This window comes from Protopterus annectens, chromosome 1.part0 (assembly GCF_019279795.1).
Source record: "Protopterus annectens isolate FY-2018-M chromosome 1.part0, PAN1.0, whole genome shotgun sequence".
Lineage (NCBI taxonomy): Eukaryota > Metazoa > Chordata > Ceratodontiformes > Protopteridae > Protopterus > Protopterus annectens.
The window spans coordinates 61,971,236-61,985,485 of record NC_056725.1 but is presented as its reverse complement, the minus strand read 5'-3'; the positions used below and the strand labels follow the sequence as shown (position 1 = coordinate 61,985,485).

The 14,250-nt window shown below is 38.0% G+C and overlaps 1 protein-coding gene across 1 annotated transcript in view; it reads left to right on the top strand.

Moving 5' to 3' along the window:
* The window catches only part of AXL (AXL receptor tyrosine kinase), a 1,440,461-nt gene that overhangs the window by 924,506 nt on the left and 501,705 nt on the right, over window positions 1-14,250 (top strand). The gene's annotated exons all lie outside the window — the stretch shown is intronic.

The following is a 14,250-nucleotide window of genomic DNA, read 5'->3' as shown; positions in this document are numbered from 1 at the left end:
ATTCTCATTTAAACATTTATCAGAAGTGGTAAAGCTGCTGTCAGTGGAAATTCAAGCCTAGGTTAGCTGCACACCAGTGGAGAAAAGTAATGCAAATGTGACACACCTTGGAAATAGCTGTTACGCTATAATTTATATGCATATTTCTCAATAAAGGTCCAGTTATTCTTTAATGTGCTTAGAAGTGGAGAGGAAAAATAAAGTAATATATAAAAAACATATTTTTATTTTTGGAAAACTATTCATCAGGTAATAGCTTTTACTTTAATGGCCAAGATTTCACAGGTCCACTAATATTGCCATCAGTATCCATGCTGTGACTCCCTCAGGTCCTTTGGTATCTTCTGTTTAACTATCAGATAGGGTTATCACCTGTCCCTCTTTGTGTATGACAGTCCCTATTTGGGAAGTTGTGTCCTGCAAAGAAAAACAATAAAAATGGTAAATACTCTGATATTTTAAAGCGAAAAATATTTCCTAAGTTTTCTTTAATAGTTGCATAAAGTAATTATTTTGTATCTGAAATACCTAAATATTATATGAATCAGCAAGACCAACTCAAGTGATATACGAATTAGCTTTTATTTTGTCAAAAAAGTGAAAGTCATTCCTTTGGATTGGCAGTGGGTATGGGTTGTCCTGAAAAATTACACATTTCTTACAAGAGTTTCCCATTTAGGCATCTGGAAAGGTGGCAAAACTGTTGTCAGTTGTAAAAGTTTTCTGAGTTTTAGCAAGATGAATGCAAAGGACCTGCTCAAGATATGATGTTGAAGAGTGAATGAAACAGTGATAACACTTTCCTTGGTTTAGTATCAGTGTAGTCACAGGTTATTAACTTAGAATTACCATGATTTGTGAAGTGAAAGCTTAATTCTTGATCATTTTTTAAACACCTTTATTAAGTTAACACTTAAGAGCAAATACTCTTCTATCGAACTTGAAACTTGCTGGGCCGTTCTCAGGGCTGTTTTGTCCACTGTGGTGCGATCTCAGAGTTGGTATATTTAAGTTTATTTACATACATTATACATCAAATGTGTTTTCTTTTCCTTGTAACTACCATCAGGATACCTCTCAACCATACCGAATTCCTCAATATTTACTGGTTTTGAGGGCAAAAAGGGGGTGCCATGAATTCCTGAGTGGCCCCTTTAATTCCAGAATTTTTTGTTATGTATTTAAGTTTAAATTTATGGCTGACATCACCATGCATTGCCAGGGTACAGGTGCATGTGTGATGATGATATCAGCTTTGTGAGGCAGTGCTCTTGGAGACCCGGGAGATTGCAAAAAAAGGTGTTGACAACTAATTTTGTTTGAACAGCCGCCAACTTGCAGGCAATTTATGGGGACTGGGGAAGTCTCACTTTAACTAGACACTGGCTAAGGGGCTATCTGTCACTTGTCCAGGTGCACAGAAGGATTACTTGATAAACTTAGGTGCTTATCGTGGCCCTGTGGCTGCATTTGTTGATGGTGCAAACAGAAAGAGGGGAACTGTTATGGGCCGATAAAGCACTGATTATACAGATGTTGCATGGACCAGAGAGGCCAGCCAGACCAGGTAAGATCCAATTTGAAAATGTGTCAGGACTCTGCACTGCTTTTAAATGAGGTACAATACCATGATGCATATTACTTTTGTTATATTATTATGAATATATTACTTTATTACGTATTACCATAAGCTGTGCTAAATACAGCACTTTCTAAATGTAAATTCCAGTTCAAAATAAAGAAAATGCTACTTCAAAGCATGTATGGAGTACAACTGGCTACAGCGACGCTAACTGCTTAGAAAAAATATGTCCCTTAACTTTTAATTACATTTTGTTGTATTACAGCATTTCCAGGTTCAGTTTATTCTGGTTTCCTTGTAATATATGAAACACTCAGGATTTAGAGTGCCACTTTCATCACCACTGCTATCAGGCACTGTTTTCGTAATAGATGTGTGAGGGATGGCACCAAAGTGCTCTGGGAGATGTAACCTGCTTTGAGCAGGTATCTGTAGCAAAATAAATTGCTGTTTTAAGAAAGGTAAATGATATGCCTCAAACTCGTGATACCATAGCAGTCACTTGCTTCTTAGATATTAGAATAGGTCTGGTTAATTTTTCCTGTTTTTTAGAAAACTGGCATGAGTGGTACGCTGATGCTATAAAGTAGTTTCATGTCAGACAAGTACTGTCTTAGGCACCAGTCCCATAGGCACTAAAACAAAACAAAAACTTTATGAAGAGATTTCCCAGCTTGGTGGTTTTATTGGTGCAGCTGACGCTGGTACCACAAATTGTTTGCAGCTCCATTTGTCATTGACACGGCTAAGCTAGTAGTTAAAACAATACAGCAAGGTTCATACAAACTCAACCATCAGCACAACGAATCAAATGCAGTGATTCTCTGCTAGAGGAATCAAAACAATCATGGGGAAAGTTGAAGAGGAAGTGGGGACGCGGTCGGGTGGAGGTAGGCAGATAACAGTGATCATACCTCTCTCAATCTCTCAGAGCAAGAAATCTTGAAGAAGCCAAAAATAATGGTGGGACATAGGCCAAAAATAAGGACAGATTTTAAATATTGTTCCTGTAAACTCAGATAGTTGCTAGAATAACAGGTTTTGCATTATATATTTTCTAAGGGATATGAAGTCTGTAATTCAAATGTCTGCCAATGATTTATTACTGTTTAGTGACTTTAATCTTCATGTCAGTATCCCACAATCCCATTGGAGTGGGTGGGGTTGCATGATTATGTATGCAAATTTTATGTGAATCAGAGTCCCAATTTTTGACCAGTTGTACCTACTTTTCATGGGCCTTTGCCCATATTTTTGATGTTCTCAGGTTGAGAGGTATGACCATCAGTTCAATATTACATAAATTGCTGAATTCCTGCCTTCCCTTAAACCTCACCACTCCTCTTCCTTGTGCAGCCATCTTGGAAGTCCAGTGACAACTTAATTCTTAACTATATTATTTGTTTAATTAGTTTGGGCATACATTGTCTTCCTCCTCTTCATGAACGTTGTTCTACATGTATTTTTCTCACAATTTTCATTTATTTCTTTTTAATGTGCTCCTTCCCTTTTCTAAACACTCCTCTTCCTGTTTGTTTATCACTTTTTATAATACTCAGTACTTCAAATATAATTGGTTTAGACTATGATTTCCATTTTCTAGTAATTACTTTTGTGGCACCCGACAGAAGTAAACTTAATAAGGCCTTGCTAACGCCTAGGCAATTCAAAGCCTGTGTCCTAGCTCAAAATAATCATTTCCTTAGTTACAGCCATTTGCTCACCTGATATTTCTGACAGAATACTCTAGGGAATTTTTAAAATCTGTCAGCTCATTACACTCCCAAAACATATATTCCCAGCTCCCCCATGCTTTCCCCTCACACCTCCAACATTTGCTGAGGAAAAATTCTTTGAAGTCTGCTTCTGGTATAAAAATACCCATGAAAACACTTCCAAGCAAAGATCGTAAACCTTCTGAACTTTGTTGCCTATTTAGGAGTCAAATGTATGCCCTGTCATTGTTCTCTTGTAAATTGCTTTTCCAGTCTCTCTCCATTTTCTAACCTCTTCTGATCGATTCTTATAGGTATTGTGCAGTATTGTATATGCACCACTAATTATCCATTTTGTAACATCAACTTCTGTTCTAGATTCAACTAAAAACTCTACTAGAGCAAATCTTTCACATGGGATTCCCTGATCCATTTCTCTTTACCTATAGTCTGATATCATTTCCTGGTAGGAAAGGCCATCTCTATTCTGCAGTCCACACATCACCTTGGCTTTTTCTTTCCTTGTCTAGTAATTTACTCCCAATACTTTGATTCCTTTCACATTTTTCTCTGGTAAATTCCACTCCCATTTGCTTTTCTGTACTCCTACTTGCAGTCATCCCTATGCATATACAGGAATTTAGAAAGACTGCTGTTAAGCAAGGCAAGCCTTCCATTTACCTGTTTGTGGGGAGGAAGGCATGCTAGCTTTATAATGGGTCTTTTTCTGTAGTTAAAGAACACACACCTAGCATCTTAAATTTCACTTATTCTCAGGAAATAATTTTTTATTTAGTTTTTGATCTTTGTAACTAATTAGTACCTAGGTACTACATTAACACTGAGTTTTGTATTGGTTTTGTTGTGTTGCACACTCAGATTAGTTTTTGTTTAGTTTTACTTTCTTCTATCTTTTGAAAGTTTAAGGCAGAAAAGCAAACCTTACTTTTTGTGTTATTTGTTAATGTTAGGTGTATGATAAATTGCTTTCAATCAAATTACATTTGAAGTATAGGAGGATGGTAGGACTGATTTTGTTTTTTAATTAAGGAAACTACTTGAATTTATTCTGCATGTAGAGTTTCTGTAACATTTTTTTCTTATTGACAGAACTGGTACAATGGGAATATATATACATCACACACATTTTGTTTTGGTATTATGCTCTTGAACAAAGAGTTTACACCTAGCTCTTGAGCATTCTGTCATTAATAAAGTTCATACTTCAATCCTGTCTCACTTTTTTGAAAAGATCCTACTCTGATTGCCTAAAAGTCAATCTTTATATATCCCTCTGGCAGAAATGGGCCAGGTGCAAAACAGGCACTACTGTGCTGGAAGTGATCATAAGTGGCAGTGATTCAATGAAGACCATCATAAGCATTGGAGGGAAACACTCCTGACCTAACCTGCTATCACCAGGGCAGCTGATGGATCTCTGAGTAGCATTTGGCAGACCCAGACACCATCAGAAGGCTAGAGAATGGAATGTAGGCTTCACTCAAGCCCTCGTTTACAAAAGTACCAATCTAGTCCATGCATGTATGTTAAGCTAATCTGAGAACAATGAAGACTTAAGTTGATGCCAGCCTTCTTCTTTGGTTGAAGAGAGTCTTGGAAGAAGTGCACTCTGATTCCCATCCTGGCATGTGTGCGTCCCAAGGCATTGGAAACATCCTTCCCCTGATTATCTTGGGTCATTCAGCCACATGTCATCAGTACTTGAGGGTAAGAACTATACTTTCTTAGTCTGTTCTACCTGCTATCTAACAAGGTTGAATTACACAGTTTAGGGGCTCCACTTGATCCTCCTTTACCAGGCTCTGAGTCTGAAGTTTGAGGGGGCATGATATGGAAAGGCACCCTTTAGAGGAGAAGACCTGATAACAGCTTTGTGCCAGATACAGGTCTTTCTTGTTCCATTGGCACCATTGGAAGAAACTCCAAGTTCTGGATCCATAGCACCTGCCCTCCTGTGCATATCCATCATACACTTGTCTCCATGGAGCCACACATTATCTTTTCCCCTCTGGAGATGGTAAGAGGTAGGGAATGCCTTGCATCTCAGGATTCTACAAGTAGTCTAAGGATCTGGAGGACATTATCTTCATGCTACACTAATTTATACTATCCCTTGCACATTCTTACTCATGTGCTATACCTAATCCTACTCTTGCCTATGCCCCTCTCTCTGGCCCTATACATTACCTTATGAAAAACCCTTTCCCTAACAGTATCTGTATCCAAACAGTGTCTGAGGTTAGTGGTGTTTTTTTTTTTTTTTTTTGGGGGGGGGGGGGGTTGGTTGACATCACAAACAGACTGATTTAATTTTGGGATTAGTATTAGCGTTGCTCTGTAATTATTTTTGAAATGCAAGCATCAGTGTCTTATGTACCAATGTTTGTGTACATTGATAGTGGGTCATAGACTCAAATGTATGTATGCATTTTTTTTTTTAATTTAACTTTGTCATAAACAGTGAGAGTGTCTTAGATGAAGTTTAGCAACTAAGATGGCAGCACATACAAATAATTCATGATAAACAAAATTTCCACTTCATTTGCACTACTGTAGTGCTTTAGTCTGCCTAAAAAGGCTATACCTTAAAAAGGTTATCTGAATCAGGAATATTTTTAGGCGCATGCCCGTGGAGGCGGAGCGTTCCTTTTACAAATTAGATGCTACCACTAGTTTGTTTCTTAACGCTTTATCCTGATGTTATAGCTGAGTTGTTTGGTTTATTCAACATCAATGCAGACAATGATATTTGGACATATACGGAATTTGTTGTTATTAAGTCAGCAGAGAGTTGTCCTTATGAATAAACTATTAGATGTATGTACTATCATCCTCCGTGTTTGTAAACAGTATTGGTGAGTAAGCCGCTCTTAACATTCGGACTGTTGTCCGTTATACTGCACCACATGTATATATGTTGGTCTATTTTCCATCGCAGGATAGTTTTATGCAGAATACGTCAGTATTTTTGCAAAGCTGTTCTAGGGACCATTTGTGATCAAACAGTGACTTCAGAACAAGGTGGAAAATATACTTTAGATGTATTTATAAACCGGAACATGGTTTGTTTACGTTTATATCCATGTTGCCTCTTGTTTTGATTGCAATGTTTTCATTATATTATTACGCAGAGTTGCTGGTTAACTGCTTTGGTCAGCTTGTGTAGTTATGTAGTGACAGGCTTTGCCGATCTGTTTAATGCTGTTTAGTAACGGCGTTTAAGTTTTAACTTTTATATTGCTTTTAGAATGTTTTAACACTGTTTCTTTAAACAGAAGATGGAGGGAATGCAAATGTGTTAACAATTAATCAATTATTGTCTAATTTTCTGGTTTGAGCGCCAAAAGTTTTTGTATATAAGCATGTCTGTTTTAATGTTTTATTACACCTGAAGAAGCGTAGTATAGCTACGTGAAAGCGCTTGTGTTCCTGTTTTCAATAAAGAAGGTTTTATATTCTGCAAGAATCTCCGTGTGGTGACTCCAGTGGATTCTGTATTACCTGAATCAGGAATATGTTGTTACCAGGTGTCTGTGGTAGTTAGAAGATCTGATTTTTGTGGAGACGTAGGCATGCTGGGTGGGTATCTTGCTAAAGATACTGTGATTTAATGTGAGCAGAGTTAATTGTGCATTGATTAGCTCCATTGCTGGTCAAATGGTCAGTGTGAATAATGATTTGCAATGGAGCACATTACATGGAAACCTTTCTGTATTGGAAGGACAATAAATGCCTTATCCCACTGTTAAATTTGACTCACCTGTTTAGTATACCTTCATAGATGAAAACAATCTGCTCTTTGTATGAAACATGAACTAGACACAACAAACAACTGCTTTGCTAGTATCTTCCAACGAAAGTGTATTATGTCACCTTGCACCTCCTTATACCTGTTCTGGACGTAGAATCTTTCTGTGGTTTCCTTTTGTTGCATTGATCCCTTGGGTGAAATTTGTGAGACATCTGCTAGTAAAAATTCTTCCACACATGATGGTGCTCATTCTGCTGCGTTTTCTTTTCAATTTCTTTAATGGTCTTTGTGGTAAACTCCTCCATGCCATTATTACAAGTTGGTCTTCCTCATCCCCATTGTTATCTTTTGTTAGACACCTGACCTCACTATCAGTGCCACTGTGGGCATTGATGAGTTAGTGTCAATAAAAGAATTCATGATTGGAAATTTGCAAAGGTTTAAGAACGTAATAGGGAAAAATAAATGAAAAGTGCTAAGATTCTGCTTAGTTGTTTGCATGGGGCATGCATCTACATGGGTGAGGAAGGTCCTCTCAGCAAGAGGCGTCATTGAACTTCACAGGCACATGTTTATTTTAGTGGTCAGAAAAAGCATGGGAGTGTCATTGTCCTCATTTTACCTGCCGCCACAGTATCAGTAGTGCTGTACATGCATGGTATTTTTTGATCATGGTATTAGTAAGTGTAACTGATGGTCATAACTGATGGGCAGTAATCACTTTATTTTTAACTGATATGTTATATTTATTTTTATTGAAGCCCTTTTTTAACGTTTTTTTCTAAATTATAATTGTCAGTGTAAACATCTTTCATTGTTTAAACTGCATTGGAGCTTTTCTCCCTGAGCCTCCACTGAAAATGGCTGCCATTACCCAGTCACACTTTCCTAGTAAGCAAATGTCCGTCAATAAATTGCTACATGCTGCATATCTGCACTGCTTTTAGTCACAGAGGCTGCCTAATTGATCCGGGTCAGTTGCTTCTCCATCTCATTGCACACTGCCATTGGCACACAACTTGTCAGGAAGTTGTTATCCACTGACAGAGCCAGTAATCAAGGTCCACAGACTTATCAACCATTGCAAATAGAGTTTCTGTTATATTGTATCAATCACTACAAATAGAGTTTCTCTTCTATTGTATTTACAGTTCATGCATAGTCCTGAAATAGTTCTACAACTCAAGAAAGTATGCGAAGTAGTAAATAAGGAATAATACTCAAGAAAATGGGCGTTATAAAGAATTCATAAACTGTCCAGCTCTGTTCACTATCCAAGGAACCCCCATTAGTACACTATGATGACCATCCTGAGGTCATGGGTTTCAGCAATCAGTTCAGATCTGCAGTATGCCCCACCAAAGTTACAGCATTGGGCTCAAATGTACAAGCTGTGATAACTGTAGAAAAACTTAAACCCAAGACATACAAGCATGCACATAACACTACAGCAAGACACAATGGTAAGTCACAACCTTGTTTATTGTGAATGGAAATCTGTTAGGAAGGGTGAGGAAATTAACAAATTGCCAAATATTTTCAGTGACCTTGTCACACTCACCATTCTTTGCTAATACCGTCAAATGCAGCCCACAATAATAAATGGAGTGGATCATCTATGTTCAGCAGTTGAGTGGGGAAAGTACCAAACAAATGTTAAGGTATTAAAAATTGTAGATTAACTAAGGCATCACTTATTATGTTGTTACTTTTGACAGGTGAGGTCATTTCAGTAGTCCTGACAGAGTAAAACATCGATGTCGGCCTACACATAGAAACTGGTCATATTTTCATTATCTTTGTACTGATCCATAGATCAGTAATAGGCTAACTGCCCTTGTGGCTCATTTTAAGGCTACACAATTACCCCACATGAGAATCAAACACTGCACCTTGTGTAGCACTTAACATTTCTGTTTTGGTTGGCAAACATTGGGATATACTATCTTTTATGTAACAGTAATTTTACAGGGATAATTCTAGTTTGCCTTGAAGTTGAATAGTCTGATTTTTGAGAGTAAATAAATCCAGGTTCATCTGTGTATACACATTAGTTTTATTTAACTTTCATTGGCAGTAGTAACTTTCCATGCAAAATTAGATGTTATCATCCCTATTCTGAACCACTCTCTGTTCTGAGAAGATTTTCCAATACGTAGCTGTTTATACCCATGTTTGCCTTTTCAGTAAATGCCTAAATGCATAGGAAAATCCTACATAAGCCTGGTTTCGAAGTAGTCTTTGTTGTAGGAATTTTTTTTTTCTGCAATAGGCCTTGTGATAATGTTGATGATGATGATGGTGGTGGTGATGATTGGCCTTGTGTGCTATCACCCTGCTGGTTATGCACTTGGATGATTCTATTTTGGGGCCATTTTCTAATACTTCTTTAAACAGTGTCAAATACTTTTTGTATGTTTACCCATAATCTGGACATAGGCTTTGTATAAAATAATTTCAGAAATTCAAGACATACTGCTGGTTAAAAAGGATTAAAGATTGCAGCTTAAGATATACAGCATACATACTTAAGAATGGCAGTTAATGAAAGTGAAATGTCATCAGTAATTGTCAGAAATATAGTTAGTTTATTCCTGTTATGTAAACATTTAATTATAAAATGGTTGTAGCAACAGTGTCAAAATAAGTGCACCATGCATGGAGATTGCACATTATGTAAAAATAAAAATTCTGATCATAACAGAATGTTCCTTAATATATTCAACATGTAGTAGCTTTTGTACTTCATCATTGCACATAAGTCATTGCAGTACATTTTGTTCTGCTGGTGTGCAGTGGAGTTAACTTTTGAGGAAGTCTGTTTTATTTTCTGTAGACTTGGATTTGATTCAAACAGTTTCTGTTTAACTGCTGTCTCGTATCAAGTCATTTAACTGGACCAGAATTCTCCGGCCTTGTTTTCCAAACGTATTGTAATGTTACTTAAACAATAAGGGAAGCCTACCCATGGCTGATGCTTAGTTTGTTTAGGAGTCAGATATTGCAGAGGATAAAACAATGTGTGGGTAAATATCTTATTGCTATGGCAGAATGATTAAATATTTTTTCAGTCTGTTCTTGTAAGGCAGTTTATTTCTTCTGTGCTGTGCTGCATTGGGGGAGCAAAGTCTTCCTGCTGCATATGTGACCATGTATGTTCATGTGCATGCAGTGACGACTGCAGTTTATGCCATTGATACAGCATGAATTATTGCATTAGAATAACAGACTGCTATCAATGTGTTTTTGCTGCTTAGTTCAGTCCTAGATGGTAATACTAACTTTTGCTTTGTGGGGCTATGAGGGAAGCGTGGGGATTTCCAGTGGCAGCTGTTTTGATCTTTATTTTGGGATTCGACATGATTACTTTGGCCACCTATCACTGAGTACAATGCCCCATTTGGTATGTACCTAACCAGGCATATCCAACAATTGGAATGTCCACAGAAGTTTCTCAATAAAAGAATACAGGGTATAAGTAAAATGCCCTATGCAGACTGCCTTAAGACGCTATCCCTGTATCCTGTCTTCTACAGGCTGTTGAGGGGAGATCTATGCCTAGCATACAGGGCATTGTAGACCCCACTGTGATGGACCTCCTGCATATTCACAAAACAAACAGCACCAGAATTACCCATTCTAAAGACTTAAACCTAGTCTGTGATATAAATAGGACCCCCCTGGAGAGATAGGTATATATCCCAGAAACAACCCAGTCTATGGAACAGGCTCCCCATCCATGTGAAGCAAAGTTCCTCCTTGACCCAATTCAAGTACAACTTGGACGAGAAACCAGAAATTCATCCTTTGTTTGGCACCTATGTCTCTAATGGACACAGGTAACTTAAATGGTTCATCTCCCAGGCCCATGCCTACAGTTATCAAGGGTATCAGAACTTTGAGTCAGAGATTTGGGATGCATGGCTAGGCTTAAAAAGGCTCTTGTGGTTGTTAGCCTAGTAAACACCTACAAACCAAGTAGCTTATTTGTAAGCTAGCTGTTCTTGATCATATTACCAGGGGTTACAAATTTAGTAACGCATTTAGCCAATGGGATCCCTTTATGTTGTTGTTTTCATATATTTTTGAATATGTAAACAAACACAAACTTTGTGATACCATTGTTCATCAACAGTTTTTTCATCTTTGTTTTTCCCTTCTTAGCTTTTACTCTGCTTGAAGGTGCAATAATTTGCATGGGACACAAACATATATGGGTACACTTTTAAATGCATTATAAAAAAGCACATGTACATATTCTACTGAAATCAGCTGAACTAAAGTGTAATTATTATATGTATTTTGATAGCTGCTATTTATTTATTTGTTTATTTATTTATTTTAGTTTATTTTTGGATTTCTGCATGTAACAATCAGCTAGCCCTTGGTTCTGTCCTTGTCCACCGAATCTGATAGACCTACTTTAGCCTCCTGTGGTCTAATCATGACCCATATTCAAGGCCTGTGAACAGACAGAGGAATCTGGGGCCATGTCACCCTGCTGCCTGAGAGTATTTTTGCTGCTTTTAATTCCCCACTGTATTACACACACAGATGCAGCGGTAGTGTTGTCATCTCACAGCAAGAGGTTCTCCCATTTGATTCTCGGCTGGAGCGCCTTTAGTGTGAAGTCTGTATGTCTTCCCCGTGGTCGAGTGGCATTCGAAAGACATGCGTGAATGGGCTTGCCTTCATTGAAGGCTGGCACCTCGGCACTGTAAAAATCTACTGACAATCATTAGAGGACCGGAATTCCGCTATGGCAACCCCTAACCGGGAAAAGCTGAAAGAAGAACATTTCACACACATCCCATATTCATAGGCTGGCAAGAAACAACTGGCTTCTGGAGGAAATTGGTCATACCTCACCATGAGCCTCAGATGTGACAGCACCACCTCATAAGCGCCCATCCTCCATAAAGTATCTTACAGTAGTATCTCTGAGAGTACGTCTCCCTCCAGCCTGCCCCATTAAGTGCTCTAGGTGCCAACTGATCCTGGGTTGCTAGGCCGTAGTCAGGGCTTCACACCACGGAGCAGGCTGTTTTGATAACAATGTGGTGATTACTCAAAGTGTTATACAGTCAAGAGCTATATTAAAAAGACTGCAATTCTTGTTAGAGAGAGAGTGATTTCTAGAAGCATGCTTTGTCTAATCCCACAGGTGACGCAATGTACTTTCAGAGCGTCTGAAAAAGTCACTTTACAAGACATTGCCGGCAGTGTGTGTACATAAATACACATTCATACGTGTGTGTGTGTGTGTATATATATATATATATATATATATATATATATATATATATATAAAATGTGTGTATGTATATGTATGTCTTTATGGTACAGTGACATCTGGGAGGTTTACCCTTTTCTTCACTGTAGTGCGATCTCAGAGTTGGTATATATAATTTGCAGAGGGTGTGGGCAGCACAGGGATGCTTGCCTTCTACATAAATTTTTAAAAAAGTAGATTTTTGTGTGTTTTTTGCTTTTACTCTGCTTAAAGGTACAATAATTTGCATGGGACACAAATATATATGGGTACATTTTTAAATGCACTATAAAAAAGCACTTGTACATGTTCCACTGAAATCAGCTGAACTAAAGTCTAATTATTATATGCATTTTGTCAGCTGCTATGTATTTTAGTTCATTTTTGGCTTCCTGCATCTAACCATCAGCTACTCCCTGGTTCTCTCCTTGTCCACCGAATCTGATAGACCTACTTTAGCCTCCGCTGGGTTAATTGTGACCCATATCCAAGGCCTGTGAACAGCTAGAGGAATCTGGGGCAGTGTCACCCTGCTGTCTGAGAGTATTTTTGCTGTTTCTAATTCTCTACTGTATCACACACACATCACATACTCAAAAAAAGACAGCCATATGATCCTACTAGTAGGCTGATACTTACAGTTGGAATGGGATTTCGTGGGTATAACATTTCATTTTTTTTTTTACAGTTAAAAAAAAAATCTAAAATATTTTTTAAATATTTGCTCACAAAAGTTTTTTTCACCAGTCATGTGTAATGGCTTGTAGATCTCATCAAGATACATATGGGAAAGCCAAAACAGGAAGCTTATAAAGCTGAGATATGTTTAGTAGTAGCTCTGAATTGCCCGTAAACCTGAAACTAGTAGCTTTGCATCACCATAACAGTTCTCTCTGTATTTTCCATACAAACCATCTTGGAAGTCTGAGTTGTCTTGGCCTTCTGCTGTTAATTCACTTAGGCTCTGCTTTGCAACTTTGTGGTTACTGTCTTTTATCATTTTAATCATTTACACTGCCAGCCTTTACTGTCCCTGGTTTCATCTAACTAAGCCAACTTGGAAAACGTTAGAGTCATTCTGTAAATAGCAAAACTCCATCTGTTTTTTGTAGAAGAGTACTATAACTGTGATATGCTGATAATCTAAACTTCTGAATTTGTTTTATACTCTCACTCTGACATGGACAGACAAGTGCTGCCGCTTGTATTGTGAATTAGCAGAAAGGAAGCTCTGTCAGTGGAGATATTTCTTTTATTATTGGGACGCATACGCCTCTATTATTGTTATCCTAGTCACCAATATTATGCACTGCCCTGTACTGTAAAAATAGTGTTTGTTATTATCACGGTCTCTTACGCTCCTACCTCAAACTATTTTCCTCCCTCATTCTGTATTTATTCCTCCCCTCTATACCCTGTATTTCTGAGCCCTCGCTTCCACCCTCTTACCTTGCTGCCTTTACTGTTTTCTACACCTCCATGCCCATATAACCACCTCCCCTTTCCAGTTTTACTCACTTCAGTTGAATTTTTCCCTGTTCTGACTCTGTTACCTTACTAATGGAACTGCTTTTCTAACCTTGTTTTGTTTCTTTTTTTTAGTTTCTTCAGCCTTATGTTCTGCTTGAATAGTTAATCTACTTATCTTGCACTGTTCTCCACACCACCCTCTACAGAACCTGACCCTAGGCACACTAGCTTAATTTAAATGATGTAGGTGTTTTGCCTGCTGTACTGCTAATTCCGTTTTAGTTTAAAGTGCTTGTATTAGTAAGGTCTGCACACACCGAGCCTCACCCCCCCAGCCTGCTTCTTTTTTCTGCTTTCCCTTGCCAGCTTATTTTTTATTGCTCTACACTTATTTTAAAAGTTCTAGGCTGCCGCTAGATGGCAGTGTTAACCTGCGAAA